Raw genomic sequence first — 14010 nt, 5'->3', positions numbered from 1 at the left:
GCAGCTGCCTGTACATTACTTTTTCTAAAATTTTTGAGAATGCTGGCAAAAGTGAAATCGGTCTGTAGTTTGATGGTATCTCTTTATCCCCTTTTTTGAATAGAGGCTTAACATCTGCATATTTTAGCCATTCAGGAAATGTCCCAGTTATAATTGACTGGTTACACAAGTAACTTAGAATTGTACTAAACTCACAAGAACATGCCTTAATTAACTTTGTTGATATTTCATCGCACCCACTAGAATGCTTTGTTTTTAAAGATGTTATTATGGAAGTTATTTCTTTTGGTGAAGTGAGTGATATATTCATGTACTTGAAGCTATTTGTGAAGGCTAGTTTCAGATATTCAAGGGCATTATTTACTGATCCTGAAAGTCCCATTCTATCAGTAACGGATATAAAGTACTTGTTAAATAGATTAGCCACACTATGTCCATCAGTTACTAATGTGTCATCTACCCTTAGTGCTATTTGCTCCTGTTCTTTTCTGGTTCTACCAGTCTGCTCTTTCACTATATCCCATATTGTTTTTATTTTGTTCCCTGACATTGCTATCTTCTTCTCGTAGTGCATTTGTTTAGACGTCTGAATTACTTTTTTTAATGTTTTACAGTATTCCTTGTATTTAGCTAAATCATCAGCATTGGAGCTATTCTTGGTCGATAGATACATTTTCCTTTTGTCTTACAGGAAATCTTAATTCCTTGTGTAATCCATGGTTTTATTATAGACTTCTGTTTAATTTGAGTAACTTTTAGAGGAAAACAGTTTTCAAACATGGTACTGACATTGTTCATGAATGTGTTATATTTTTCATTCATGTCATCAGCACTATAAACATCTTTCCAGTTCATATCTTTGAGCAGTTTTCTAAAACACACAATTTTTGGTTGATTGACTACTCTCCTGTACTCAGATTTAGCAGCCTTGATAATCTGCTTAGAATTTACATCTAAACCAAGGAGCTGCATGTCATGATCTGATAGTCCATTTGTAACAGGTTTTATGATATGATTTTGTTCCTTTGATTTGTCTATAAAAATGTTATCAATGGCTGTCTTTGAGGATTTAGTGATCCTAGTTCGAAAGTTTACAGTGTGAGTTAGATTGAAAGACAACATTACTAACTGCAGTGAATGTTTACTGGAAGATTGCATTAGAAAATCTGTATCAAAGTCACCAGCAATCAAAATTTCTTTGTTTCTTGTTCTGCAGCAGCACATTGGAAAAGCTCTGAATTGTTTAACTGCAGATGTCATATGGCTAACACCAGTTACAGCAGCAATGTTAAGCACAGCCAAAGGCATGGTTGTGATGCGCAGTCCTACACAACAGCCAATGGACACCAATAATGCACAGAAGATACAAAGGAAACTGCTAATTCACAACCTTGTATTTGCAACCAATGTAAAAGATTGAGGCAAGGGAAAGTGCTGTCATGAAAGGTGGTGGTAGGTTTTGTTGCTGCTGTGGTTCTTACTGTTGTGATCCATTTTTCAGGATTAATTCATAGCACCACATTTCAAAAGCTTCTACTCTTTTCTGAAGTGCTTGTCATCAAAACTTCAGTTCAATACTAGGCCACACTTTAGACCAATACCTTCAGAGAAAGACTTCCTAACACTTAAATTTATACATTGAAGGAAAAAAATCACAACACCAACGACTAGTTGTGCTACACAAATTAAAGTTGGTAGCTGTGTTTCTACATGTGAAAGATGATGTCTATTCAGATTTCACAGCAGTCACATAAGAGTGGCATTAGTAGCACCACTATCAGGATGCAAATCAGGTTTGTTTTAAATACATGCTGTAACAGTTGTAAGTGTTAGTTACCTTCGAGACTGGATGTGAAGAATGCCTTTGATGATGGCAAAGATGATGATATCAGCACCTCACTGAGTTTGAACGAGGTCATGTAATAGGGCTACGAGAGGCCAGATGTTCCTTCTGTGATATTGCAGAAAGACTTAGCAGGCATGTAGCCACTGTATAAGACTGCTGGCAGCAGTGGTCACAAGAATGTACAGTCACAAGAATACAGTCTGTACATTGAGTCCTTTGACGCATAACTGCCACCAACTGTAAATAACCTTTCACTCCTCGTATCTTATCCAAGCTACCTTCAGAATTTCAATGAGTGTCTTCCAGTCAACAGTGTCAAAAATATCCTCTAAGTCTATAAATGACCCTTCTTAAACCTATCCTCTCTGAGCCTGGCTTTTACTAGTTTTTTTTCTTTCTTCTGTTAATACTTTTTTCAGTATTTTGTAGGCATGATGGTTCTGTAATATTCACACCTACCATCAACTGCCTTTTTTAGAACTGGAATTACTACAGCCTTCTTGCAGTCTGAGCATATTTCATGTGTCTCAGAAAGAATAGTTTAGTCATGACTGGCTCTCCCAAGGATCTCAGTTATTTTGGGAGTATCATTTACTCCAGGGGACTTGTTTGCACTAAGGTCTTTCAGTCCTCATCAAATTATTATCGCAGTACCTTATCTCCCACCTCAATTTCATCTACTTCCTGTTCCCTTTCTATTGTCTTCCAGTTCATTTCCTTTGTATACCCCTTAATATATTCCTTTCACTGTTTAGCTTTCCCTTCTTTGCTTGGTACTGGCTTGCCATATGACCCTGATGTTCATACAGTCCCCCTTTCCTTTTCAAAAGGGCTCTCTAATTTTCCCACAGGCAGCCTCTACTTCTCCCCTATTTATGCCTGCATCTACAGCCTTTGCGTTTTGCACTTTCTGTCAATCTAGTTTATTACACATCTGTATTCACTTTCTCCTTCTTCATTTGCTGGATTTTTTTATTTTCTCCTTTCATCAGTTAAATTTAATAACTCCAGTGTTATCTAAGGATTTCTACTAACCTTTGGCTTGATACTATGTTGCCTTCCATATTTCTTCTCAAAGCTAACCATTTGTCTTCTATTGTATTCCTTTTCTACACATCTCAAAACAAAATGTTTACAGTTATGCAAACTTTCTCTTTTTTAAATATTTGTAGACCACTGGAAATACCTACCAGAACTAAGAGAAACAGGATTTGCTGCAGAAATAATAAAAACTTGGTTGAAAAGGGGTAATAGTTATCCTACTTTGCAAGACCCCCCCCCCCCCCATGAACCATGGACCTTGCCGTTGGTGGAGAGGCTTGCGTGCCTCAGCGATACAGATGGCCGTACCGTAGATGCAACCACAATGGAGGGGTATCTGTTGAGACGCCAGACAAACATGTGGTTCCTGAAGAGGGGCAGCAGCCTTTTCAGTAGTTGCAGGGGCAACAGTCTGGATGATTGACTGATCTGGCCTTGTAACATTAACCAAAACGGCCTTGCTGTGCTGGTACTGCGAACGGCTGAAAGCAAGGGGAAACTACAGCCGTAATTTTTCCCGAAGACATGCAGCTTTACTGTATGATTAAATGATGATGGCGTCCTCTTGGGTAAAATATTCCGGAGGTAAAATAGTCCCCCATTCGGATCTCTGGGCGGGACTACTCAGGAGGACATCGTTATCAGCAGGAAGACAACTGGCGTTCTACGGATCGGAGCGTGGAATGTCAGATCCCTTAATCCGGCAGGTAGGTTAGAAAATTTAAAAAGGGAAATGGATAGGTTAAAGTTAGATATAGTGGGAATTAGTGAAGTTCGGTGGCAGGAGGAACAAGACTTTTGGTCAGGTGATTCCAGGGTTATAAATACAAAATCAAATAGGGGTAATGCAGTAGTAGGTTTAATAATGAATAAAAAAATATGAGTGCGGGTTAGCTACTACAAACAGCATAGTGAACACATTATTGTGGCCAAGATAGACACATAGCCCATGCCTACTACAGTAGTACAAGTTTATATGCCAACTAGCTCTGCAGATGATGAAGAAATAGATGAAATGTATGACGAGATAAAAGAAATTATTCAGGTAGTGAAGGGAGACGAAAATTTAATAGTCATGGGTGACTGGAATTCGTCAGTAGGAAAAGGGAGAGAAGGAAACATAGTAGGTGAATATGGATTGGGGGGAAGAAATGAAAGAGGAAGCCGCCTTGTAGAATTTTGCACAGAGCATGACTTAATCATAGCTAACACTTGGTTCAAGAATCATAAAAGAAGGTTGTATACCTGGAAGAATCCTGGAGATACTAAAAGGTATCAGATAGATTATATAATGGTAAGACAGAGATTTAGGAACCAGGTTTTAAATTGTAAGACATTTCCTGGGGCAGATGTGGATTCTGACCACAATCTATTGGTTATGAACTGCAGATTGAAACTGAAGAAACTGCAAAAAGGTGGGAATTTAAGGAGATGGGACCTGGATAAACTGAAAGAACGAGAGGTTGTAGAGAGTTTCAGGGAGAGCATATGGGAACAATTGACAGGAATGGGGGAAAGAAATACAGTAGAAGAAGAATGGGTAGCTCTGAGGGATGAAGTAGTGAAGGCAGCAGACGATCAAGTAGGTAAAAAGACGAGGGCTAGGAGAAATCCTTGGGTAACAGAAGAAATATTGAATTTAATTGATGAAAGGAGAAAATATAAAAATGCAGCAAATGAAGCAGGCAAAAAGGAATACAAACGTCTCAAAAATGATATCGACAGGAAGTGCAAAATGGCTAAGCAGAGATGGCTAGAGGACAAATGTAAGGATGTAGAGGCTTGTCTCACTAGGGGTAAGATAGATACTGCCTACAGGAAAATTAAAGAGACCTTTGGAGAGAAGAGAACCACTTGTATGAATATCAAGAGCTCAGATGGCAACCCAGTTCTAAGCAAAGAAGGGAAGGCAGAAAGGTGGAAGGAGTATATAGAGGGTTTATACAAGGGCAATGTACTTGAGGACAATATTATGTAAATGGAAGAGGATGTAGATGAAGACGAAATGGGAGATAAGATACTGTGTGAAGAGTTTGACAGAGCACTGAAAGACCTGAGTCGAAACAAGGCCCCGGGAGTAGACAACATTCCATTAGAACTACTGACGGCCTTGGGAGAGCCAGTCCTGACAAAACTCTACCATCTGGTGAGCAAGATGTATGAGACAGGCGAAATACCCTCAGACTTCAAGAAGAATATAATAATTCCAATCCCAAAGAAAGCAGGTGTTGACAGATGTGAACATTACCGAACTATCAGTTTAATAAGTCACAGCTGCAAAATACTAACGCGAATTCTTTACAGACGAATGGAAAAACTGGTAGAAGCCGACCTCAGGGAAGATCAGTTTGGATTCCATAGAAATGTTGGAACACGTGAGGCAATACTGACCTTACGACTTATCTTAGAAGAAAGGTTAAGAAAAGGCAAACCTACGTTTCTAGCATTTGTAGACTTAGAGAAAGCTTTTGACAATGTTAACTGGAATACTCTCTTTCAAATTCAAGGGGGCAGGGGTAAAATACAGGGAGCGAAAGGCTATTTACTATTTGTACAGAAACCAGATGGCAGTTATAAGAGTCGAGTGACATGAAAGGGAAGCAGTGGTTGGGAAAGGAGTGAGACAGGGTTGTAGCTTCTCCCCGATGTTATTCAATCTGTATGGACAGTGTCTTGAAAGGAGGATATAAGATGAACATCAACAAAAGCAAAACGAGGATAATGGAATGTAGTCAAATTAAATCGGATGATGCTGAGGGAATTAGATTAGGAAATGAGACACTTAAAGTAGTAAAGGAGTTTTGCTATTTAGGGAGTAAAATAACTGATGATGGTTGAAGTAGAGAGGATATAAAATGTAGACTGGCAATGGCAAGGAAAGCGTTTCTGAAGAAGAGAAATTTGTTAACATCGAGTATAGATTTGAGTGTCAGGAAGTCGTTTCTGAAAGTATTTGTATGCAGTGTAGCCATGTATGGAAGTGAAACATGGATGATAAATAGTTTGGACTAGAAGAGAATAGAAGCTTTCGAAATGTGGTGCTACAGAAGAATGCTGAAGGTAAGGGGGGTAGATCAGGTAACTAATGAGGAGGTATTGAATAGGATTGGGGAGAAGAGAAGTTTGTGGCACAACTTCACTAGAAGAAGGGATCGGTTGGTAGGACATGTTTTGAAGCATCAAGGGATCACAAATTTAGCATTGGAGGGCACCGTGGAGGGTAAAAATTGTAGAGGGAGACCAAGAGATGAATACACTAAGCAGATTCAGAAGGATGTAGGTTGTAGTAGGTACTGGGAGATGAAGAAGCTTGCACAGGATAGAGTAGCATGGAGAGCTGCATCAAACCAGTCTCAGGACTGAAGACAACAACAACAACAACAACAACAACAACAACTTTGCAAGACAAACCGCATTCCCCAATGGTGCAGGTAATTTGTGATACAAAACACCTGTTAATTTGTCTGGCAAAGTGAATGATCCTATAAGTTTATTATCCACAATTTCTGCCACAAATGGGTACTAAAGCAGACCTAATACATTGTTTTCATTATTGCTGAAAGACTTGCATACATAGCTATAATGACACATTATTATCGTTTTTCAACACAGGATTATATGGCCAGCTGGTTGAAACTAACTGGTAGGTACGTTGAACTAGGTTTCAACACCTACTAGGGGTGTCTTCATCAGAATGAAATTTTGATAAAGCAAAAAATTATATTGCTAAGAAGCAATGGTCAGAATTTAGAGCAGCTATGTCCAAGTCATAAGAGAAATGAAATGTTCCAGCCTTTGCTACCTGTTCCCGGCTGGTAAAAACATCAGATATTGCTCTAAATGCCAGCCGCGGTAGTCTCGCGGTTCTAGGCGCGCAGTCCGGAACCGCACAACTGCTACGGTCGCAGGTTCGAATCCTGCCTCGGGCATGGATGTGTGTGATGTCCTTAGGTTAGTTAGGTTTAAGTAGTTCTAAGTTCTAGGGGACTGATGACCACAGCAGTTGAGTCCCATAGTGCTCAGAGCCATTTGAACCATTTTTTTATTGCTCTAAATTCCGACCATTGCTTCTTAGCAATGTAATCTTATGCTTTATAAAAATTTCATTCTGATGAAGACACCTCTAGTAGGTGTCAAAATCTTTAATGTACCTACCAGTTAGTACAACAAGTTGGATGTATAATCCTATGCTGAAACTCGTATATGATTGCTGAATAACAGCCATGTTCAACTGTACAATAATTTATTATCACACTCAGTGTTTTGTAGTAACAAACCACCACCATGTATCTCCAGTTCGAACAAAATGTCATTCTTATCAGAACACAGCATCTTACACTCATCCCACTAACCAATAAATTTGAGGTGCTGTCTTCTACTGAAACTGAGCCATTGAGACTCATTTCAACTGCTGGTAATATTTACCTCTTAACAGAAACATGCAGACGAACTGCTACTCAAGTTTAAAATAGTTGGCCATGCAACTTGATCGATTTGTAGTTAATAGAACAGTTCATGAGAGAGGGACCCTCTGTGGTACACATTTACTGTAAAGAAACAATGCTAAATAAAATGCATTTGGCTGTTGAAAGAGCAATATGTGAAGCCTTCAGTGGCTGCTCTTGAAGAATATTGTAATAGGATCTTTCTCAAAACCTAAAGAAGTTCTGATTGTAGGCAAAGATATTGACTGCACCAAAGTTTGTGTCCAATCACACACAGATGAGGCAGGAACTGAAATTGAGAGTAGCAAAGCAAATGCAGAAATGCTTAACTCTGTTTTCAAATGGCCCCTTACAACAGAAAACCCAAGAGTATTGTCCCAATTAAATTTTTGCACCACTGCTAACATGAGTGAAATACATATTGTGCCAGTGGCACTGAGAAGTGGCTGAAATCACTCATATTACACAAAGATCTGGGCCCCATTGGAATCCCTATCAGATTCACATTTACTCTGCAACTGAGATAGCCCGTCTTTCAACCATAATATACCATAGAGTCCTCAAAGGAAGAACTGTTCCAAAAAACCACTGCCCAGTCTCATTGACATGCATTTGTTGCAGAATCATAGGACATCAGAATGAGATTTTCACTCTGCAGCGGAGTGTACGCTGATATGAAACTTCCTGGCAGATTCGAACTGTGTGCCCGACCTACAATCGAACTCGGGACCTTTGCCTCGGGCGGGCACACAGTTTTAATCTGTCAGGAAGTTTCATATCAGCGTACACTCCGCTGCAGAGTGAAAATCTCATTCCTAAACATCCCCCAGGCTGTGGCTAAGCCATGTCTCCGCAGTATCCTTTCTTTCAGGAGTGCTAGTTCTGCAAGGTTCGCAGGAGAGCTTTTGTAAAGTTTGGAATGTAGGAGATGAGATACTGGCAGGAGTAAAGCTGTGAGTACCGGGCGTGAGTCGTGCTTCGGTAGCTCAGATGGTAGAGCACTTGCCCGTGAAAGGCAAAGGTCCCGAGTTCGAGTCTCGGTCGGGCACACAGTTTTAACCTGCCAGGAAGTCTCATCTTAGGACATATTCTTATTTCAAATGTAGTGAGGTATATCAAACAGGATGGCCTCCTCCACTCCAAACGGAATGCATTCGGAAAACATTAATCATGTGAAAAACCAAACTCACTTTTCTTAAGACATTCTGAAAGCTGAGCATCAAAACAGTGAGATAGTTGCAGTATTTACTGACTTCTGAAAACCATCTGACTCAGTACCGCATCTACAGCTCTTAATGAAAGTAACATCATACAGGGTATCATACAGGGCAACATTTGTAACAGGATTGAGGATTTCTTTGATGGGTGGATGCAGCATGTTGCATTGGATGGATGGTCATCGACAGATGCAAATACAGCTTCTGGTGTGCACCAGGGAAGTATGTTGGGGCCCTTGCAGTTCATGCTGTATATTTATGGCAGACAACATTAGTAGTAACCTTGGACTTTCTGCAGATGATGCAGATATAATGAAGTACTGTCTTAGAAAAGCTGCCCAGTATTCAGTCACACCTTGCTAAGATGGCATAGTAGTACAACAATTGCCAACTTGCTTTAAGTGTTCAGAAATGTAAAATTGTCTAATCTGGCATGGTGGTACCATGACTTTAGAGCTTGTGTGTACCACTCACATACAACTGAGCATTCAAGAGCATGGTAGGTGCCTTCAGAAGCTCCAGTCCTTCACACATTTGTCTCAGGGTTATCATCTCCTCATAATAACACTCACTCATCTGTATCTGGCATGCAAACTGTGGGAAGTCTACTGCAATCCCTTATTTGTTTTGAAAATGATCATTCCTGGAAGATGCTGCTGAATGTTTCTTCAGGTGGAACGTGGTGTTGAAGATGTCACTCATTGTACATAAAATCTGCCTGTTTGTTAAGAAAATTAAATAATCCGTAAGAGAATACCATGTCTGCCATTGCCCGTGTAGAATAATAGGGCTCCATTTCCCATTTACACTCTTCACACTCCACTGAATCACTAACCTTATTCGGATGTCTACAGACACTGATTTACGAGGTGGTTGTACGTGCAACTGTCTGACAGCAGAATGACAGAGGACTAATAAGGAAGACTTTATGGGCAGGCTCTCTTTCATTTTCTTCTTATTTATAGGCTTTTCAAGCTCAGTGCAAATAGATTACTTTCCTATAACAGCACGACACAATTCTCAAACAAACACAAAAAAAACTTTCTCTGGAAACTAGAAAATTCTGGGCACTGTTAATAGCAAAACATATCTGATGTGTTGACAGTCATTGGTAACCGAGCACGTATCATGAAATTCTAGTAATCAAAGTTGCTGGATCAGATCACAATATCTGCGATATTCTTTTTACTTTTCCATAAATTCCAGCTTTATTTACAAATAAAAATATTAATAAATAACTAATGAATCACATATTTAAATGCAAGTATATCTTCATTTTTCATTACTAATGGTGTGACAATGCCAGTACTGACAATGAATTGAAATTTAGTGAAAATTCTAAAGAAAATACTTTCCTCTTCATACAGATTGAAATATACTTTTTTTCATTTAACAATAAGCCATTTCACATGACAATATTAAATTTTAATTCATTTTCACAAGACCAGTAATTAAAAATTACTAGATATTATATTTGTTAAAATATGATTCATTATTTCCTAATTAATATTTATATTTAATAATAACTAAAGAATTTAAATAAAAATATTTTTAAAAATTTTCATCTAGTGAAACTTGAACCAGCAACTTTACAACTGCTAGAATTCTCAATACTTACATTACTTGATTATAAATGTTTTGTATTCAGAAGTTTTCAGAAATCTTCTAATATTCAAAGATGATTTTATGGAGTAATTGTTTTTTTTTTTTTCTTTTTCTTAAATATTGTGTCATAATGCTTTAGGAAACTGATGTGCAGATAAAAACAATCTTAAAATCGTACAAGCATGAAGAAAATCAAAAAAGGTGGTGTATTAAGACGATTCACGTTGTCCATCGCACTTCACATAGTGTAGACCGGGAACTGTCTGCTAGGCATGCCCGATGTAAAACTGACTGGGCACGGCCTGTGCTGCCTCAGTTGGTGTTGTTCCGCCGGCAGAGGACGCGGCCGGATTCTTGCGTGCCCTCTGGTAGACAGGACTTTACTTGTGACAACTACTGTCCGTGACGCGCCGTGCCGATGTGCGCCTCCCATGATCTTTCTGGTGGCTACTGTATTCCTCCTGTTTTGGGGGGTGAAGCCACTGTGATACACTGCATTGGAAGATGGAGCGTCGTGCAGTAGTGATGACCTCCACGTCCATTGGAATGCTGGAGTCGGGGGGATCTGCCAACCCTCGAGCTGGAACCTTCGAATATGGTTGGAAGTGACCCACATGAAGAGGCCCCCATCGTCCCACAACCAGAGCCCGGGACAGAACGGGTGACAAGCTGTCGAACTCCAGATCCAATTCCACCTTGGGAGGGGCAAGACCCAGTGGCGGGGACGATGGGGGAAGGCACGACCACAGGTGAACCAGCCTCACATCTACATCTACATCTACATTTATACTCCGCATGCCAGATGGGTGGGTGGGTAGTAAATTCTAGTGAATGGGGAGTTATCACAAAGGGAGTCCCACAGGGTTCAATTTTATGTCCTCTGCTGTTTCTTATTGATGTGAATGACCTCCTACTCAACGTTCAGCAAGCGAAACTAGTACTTTTTGCAGATGGCACGAGTGTTTATAATAAATCCCATTCCAGAAAAAGCAGCTGAAGATATTGTTAAGGATGTCTTTCAAAGAATTATTAAGAGGTTCTCAGAAAGTGGACTCTCCCTTAATTTTGAAAAAAACTCACTTTATCCAGCTCTGTACACTGAATAGAGTCATATCGACAACTGATGTAGCATATGAACAGGGCTCAGTTAACAGAATAGATTTCTCCAAATTTTTGGGTGTTGACATTGATGACAACTTGAAATGGAAGAAGCATATTACTGAGCTTCTCAAACAACTAAGTTCAGCTTATTTTGCTCTTCGTTTAATCGTTAGTCTTGGTAATAACAGATCAGCCTCCTAACATACTTTGCACATTTCCACTCAATAATGTCTTATGGAATAGTTTTCTGGAGCAACACACCACTTAGACATAAAGTAATGATTGCACAAAAGAGAGCAGCGAGAATAATTTGTGGTGCACCCAAGAACATCATGTAGTCAACTTTTCAAGGAGTTAGATATTTTAACTGCACCATCAGACTACAATTATTCACTAATGAAATTCATTACAAATAATCCGTCTCAATTTGCGAAGAACAGTGATGCTCATACGTACAACACTAGAGGGAAAAATGACCTTTACTATCCGTTATTGAAGCTGTCAGTTGCTCAAAAAGGAGTACACTATTCAGCAACAAAAATCTTTCATCATTTGCCCAACAACATAAAATGTGTGGCAGGTAGCAGACCAAGTTTTAAATGTAGCTTAAAATGATTTCTTTTGGACAACTCCTTCTACTCCGTGTATGAGTGTCTGTTTCAGAAATGGTAAAGAAAAAAGTACCTCTAAATGTAGTTGCATGTGTAGAACTAAAACTTCCAGTAATAATTAATATTAGCACTATTCATGTGTGTATATATATCTCGTAATCTGTCTTGGTCCGCATCATATCGATAAAATAATCGTGAAAATAATCTACAGAACATGACATAACAAAACAAAACTAAACTAAACTAAAACTAAACTTTTATGAGATACCATTCTTGATCCCGTAGCCGAACATAAACATGATGAAATAACATAGAAATTCTTACATGTCAAACAGAACAGACATCATACATATACATAAATATATACACCTTGATGGCCATTAAGATCCTTTCTGTGTGGATGCAATTTCACAAAATCTTGCAGAAATAAGCATGAGGGCACGAGCAATGAGCATAGTGGATTTAGGGCACTACTTACATAATGTGTAACAAATTGGAATTTAGGGTTGGACAAGAAGTGTGCTTGAATAGCCACAGCAGTTAAGGTACTCATGTAAAGCAGAAAATCTGGGTTCAAGTCGCAGTCTGGCACGAATTTTCAATTTTTGCCACTGAATTCATTTAGTGCCTGATTGCGGCCGTTGTCAGAATTTCTATTTCATTCCATCATGTACATGACTCTTTGAATTAGTTGAGCATTTGATACATGCATAGTTATCAATTCATAGTTTGTCTTTACAGGATTTCGGCACTGTAATACTGTTTTGAACAGACAACAGACTATTCTTGTTGATAATTACAGTATTTTGTTACTGGAAAAGTTAAGAATGTCTGGGAAAGATATGCATGTATGACACACTTCTTCTTCTTCTTCTTCTTCTCTGAGGACCATGTTAATTTGTGTCATCTTCATTTCTTCTGGTTTTTATTATTGTCCAATACTATTTCATTCTCATACTTTGCAAACTTCTGTGCTCTTCCATCCATGGTGAGTTTTCCCTGGGACTAATTCTGTCCTGGACATCTGTGCCAGGTTGAATTTTTAATTTGAAAGTCACTCTGCAGTAAATCTTTGTTTCTTGTTTACCTATTTCTTCCACGTCACTTTGTACTTTTATGATCTACTGTACTTTGGTCTTCTTATTCAAACAAAATAGTACTATCTGATGTGCTGACCTTCCCTGTTCCATTCCAAGGATGCCTCCTTAGAACATGCTCATTTTTTATTCTTTTCCTGACGTCCCAGATTCTCCTGATGTGGGTAAACATTCCTGGTTTGCCCATCTTCTACACTGACGTTCTCCTGTTCTTCAATGTCCGAATTGCTTGTGAGAATCTGTTGTTCCATTTCATATTTTACATAGTATAAATTCTAAATTTTTACATAAAGTTTGCCTCTTTGTATAAAAATTGAAACTGATTTTGAATTTAGCATCATATTAAGTTACCATATGTATGTGGGAAAATATTAAATTTGTTAAACAAGTATAAAAATTATTATATTGAACTTAACAAAAGTAATGAAAAAACACATATTTATGATAGTAAAAGATATGTTCAGAAATGTTTTGATTCTAAAGACTTCAGACTGAAATATTAAAGAATTTATCACAAGGAATCTGTTATGAAATTATACACTGAAGGTTTTCACAACCATTTGTCATATTTGCTGGTGAATCTTCCAGGTTGTATGGTTGTGGTCCATGAAACATTTTTGTTCCTGAAATTCCATTTAGAGCTGTGTTGGACACTTTCAGAGGCACTCCTGGTTCTTCTGAGTTTCACCAACAAATGGATCGTCCATCAGAGTGTGACATAAATACTGTGAAAAGGCGATGTGGTCAAAACCTTCCAAGGTATTTATGCGACTCTCTGACATACGACCCATCTGTCGGCAACACTCAGTGGAACCAGGACCATATCACAAAAGTGTTTGTATATGATAAAATCAATTGTGACTGATAGTGTTACAAAGAAATGGATAATAAGAACTTCTGATGGGATATAAATATGTAGGTGGAAGAGGTCACAAGTTAGTTTGTAGTGAGTTGTTGGTTGCTGGCTTATTTAATGTGTTAGTTTGATTTGCTGCAGCCTGCCTGGATGGTATAATTTTTGCCTTGCACATTATAGAGTAATTTGTG

This window comes from Schistocerca nitens, chromosome 3, assembly GCF_023898315.1.
Source record: "Schistocerca nitens isolate TAMUIC-IGC-003100 chromosome 3, iqSchNite1.1, whole genome shotgun sequence".
NCBI lineage: Eukaryota > Metazoa > Arthropoda > Insecta > Orthoptera > Acrididae > Schistocerca > Schistocerca nitens.
This window is presented reverse-complemented; position numbering follows the sequence as displayed.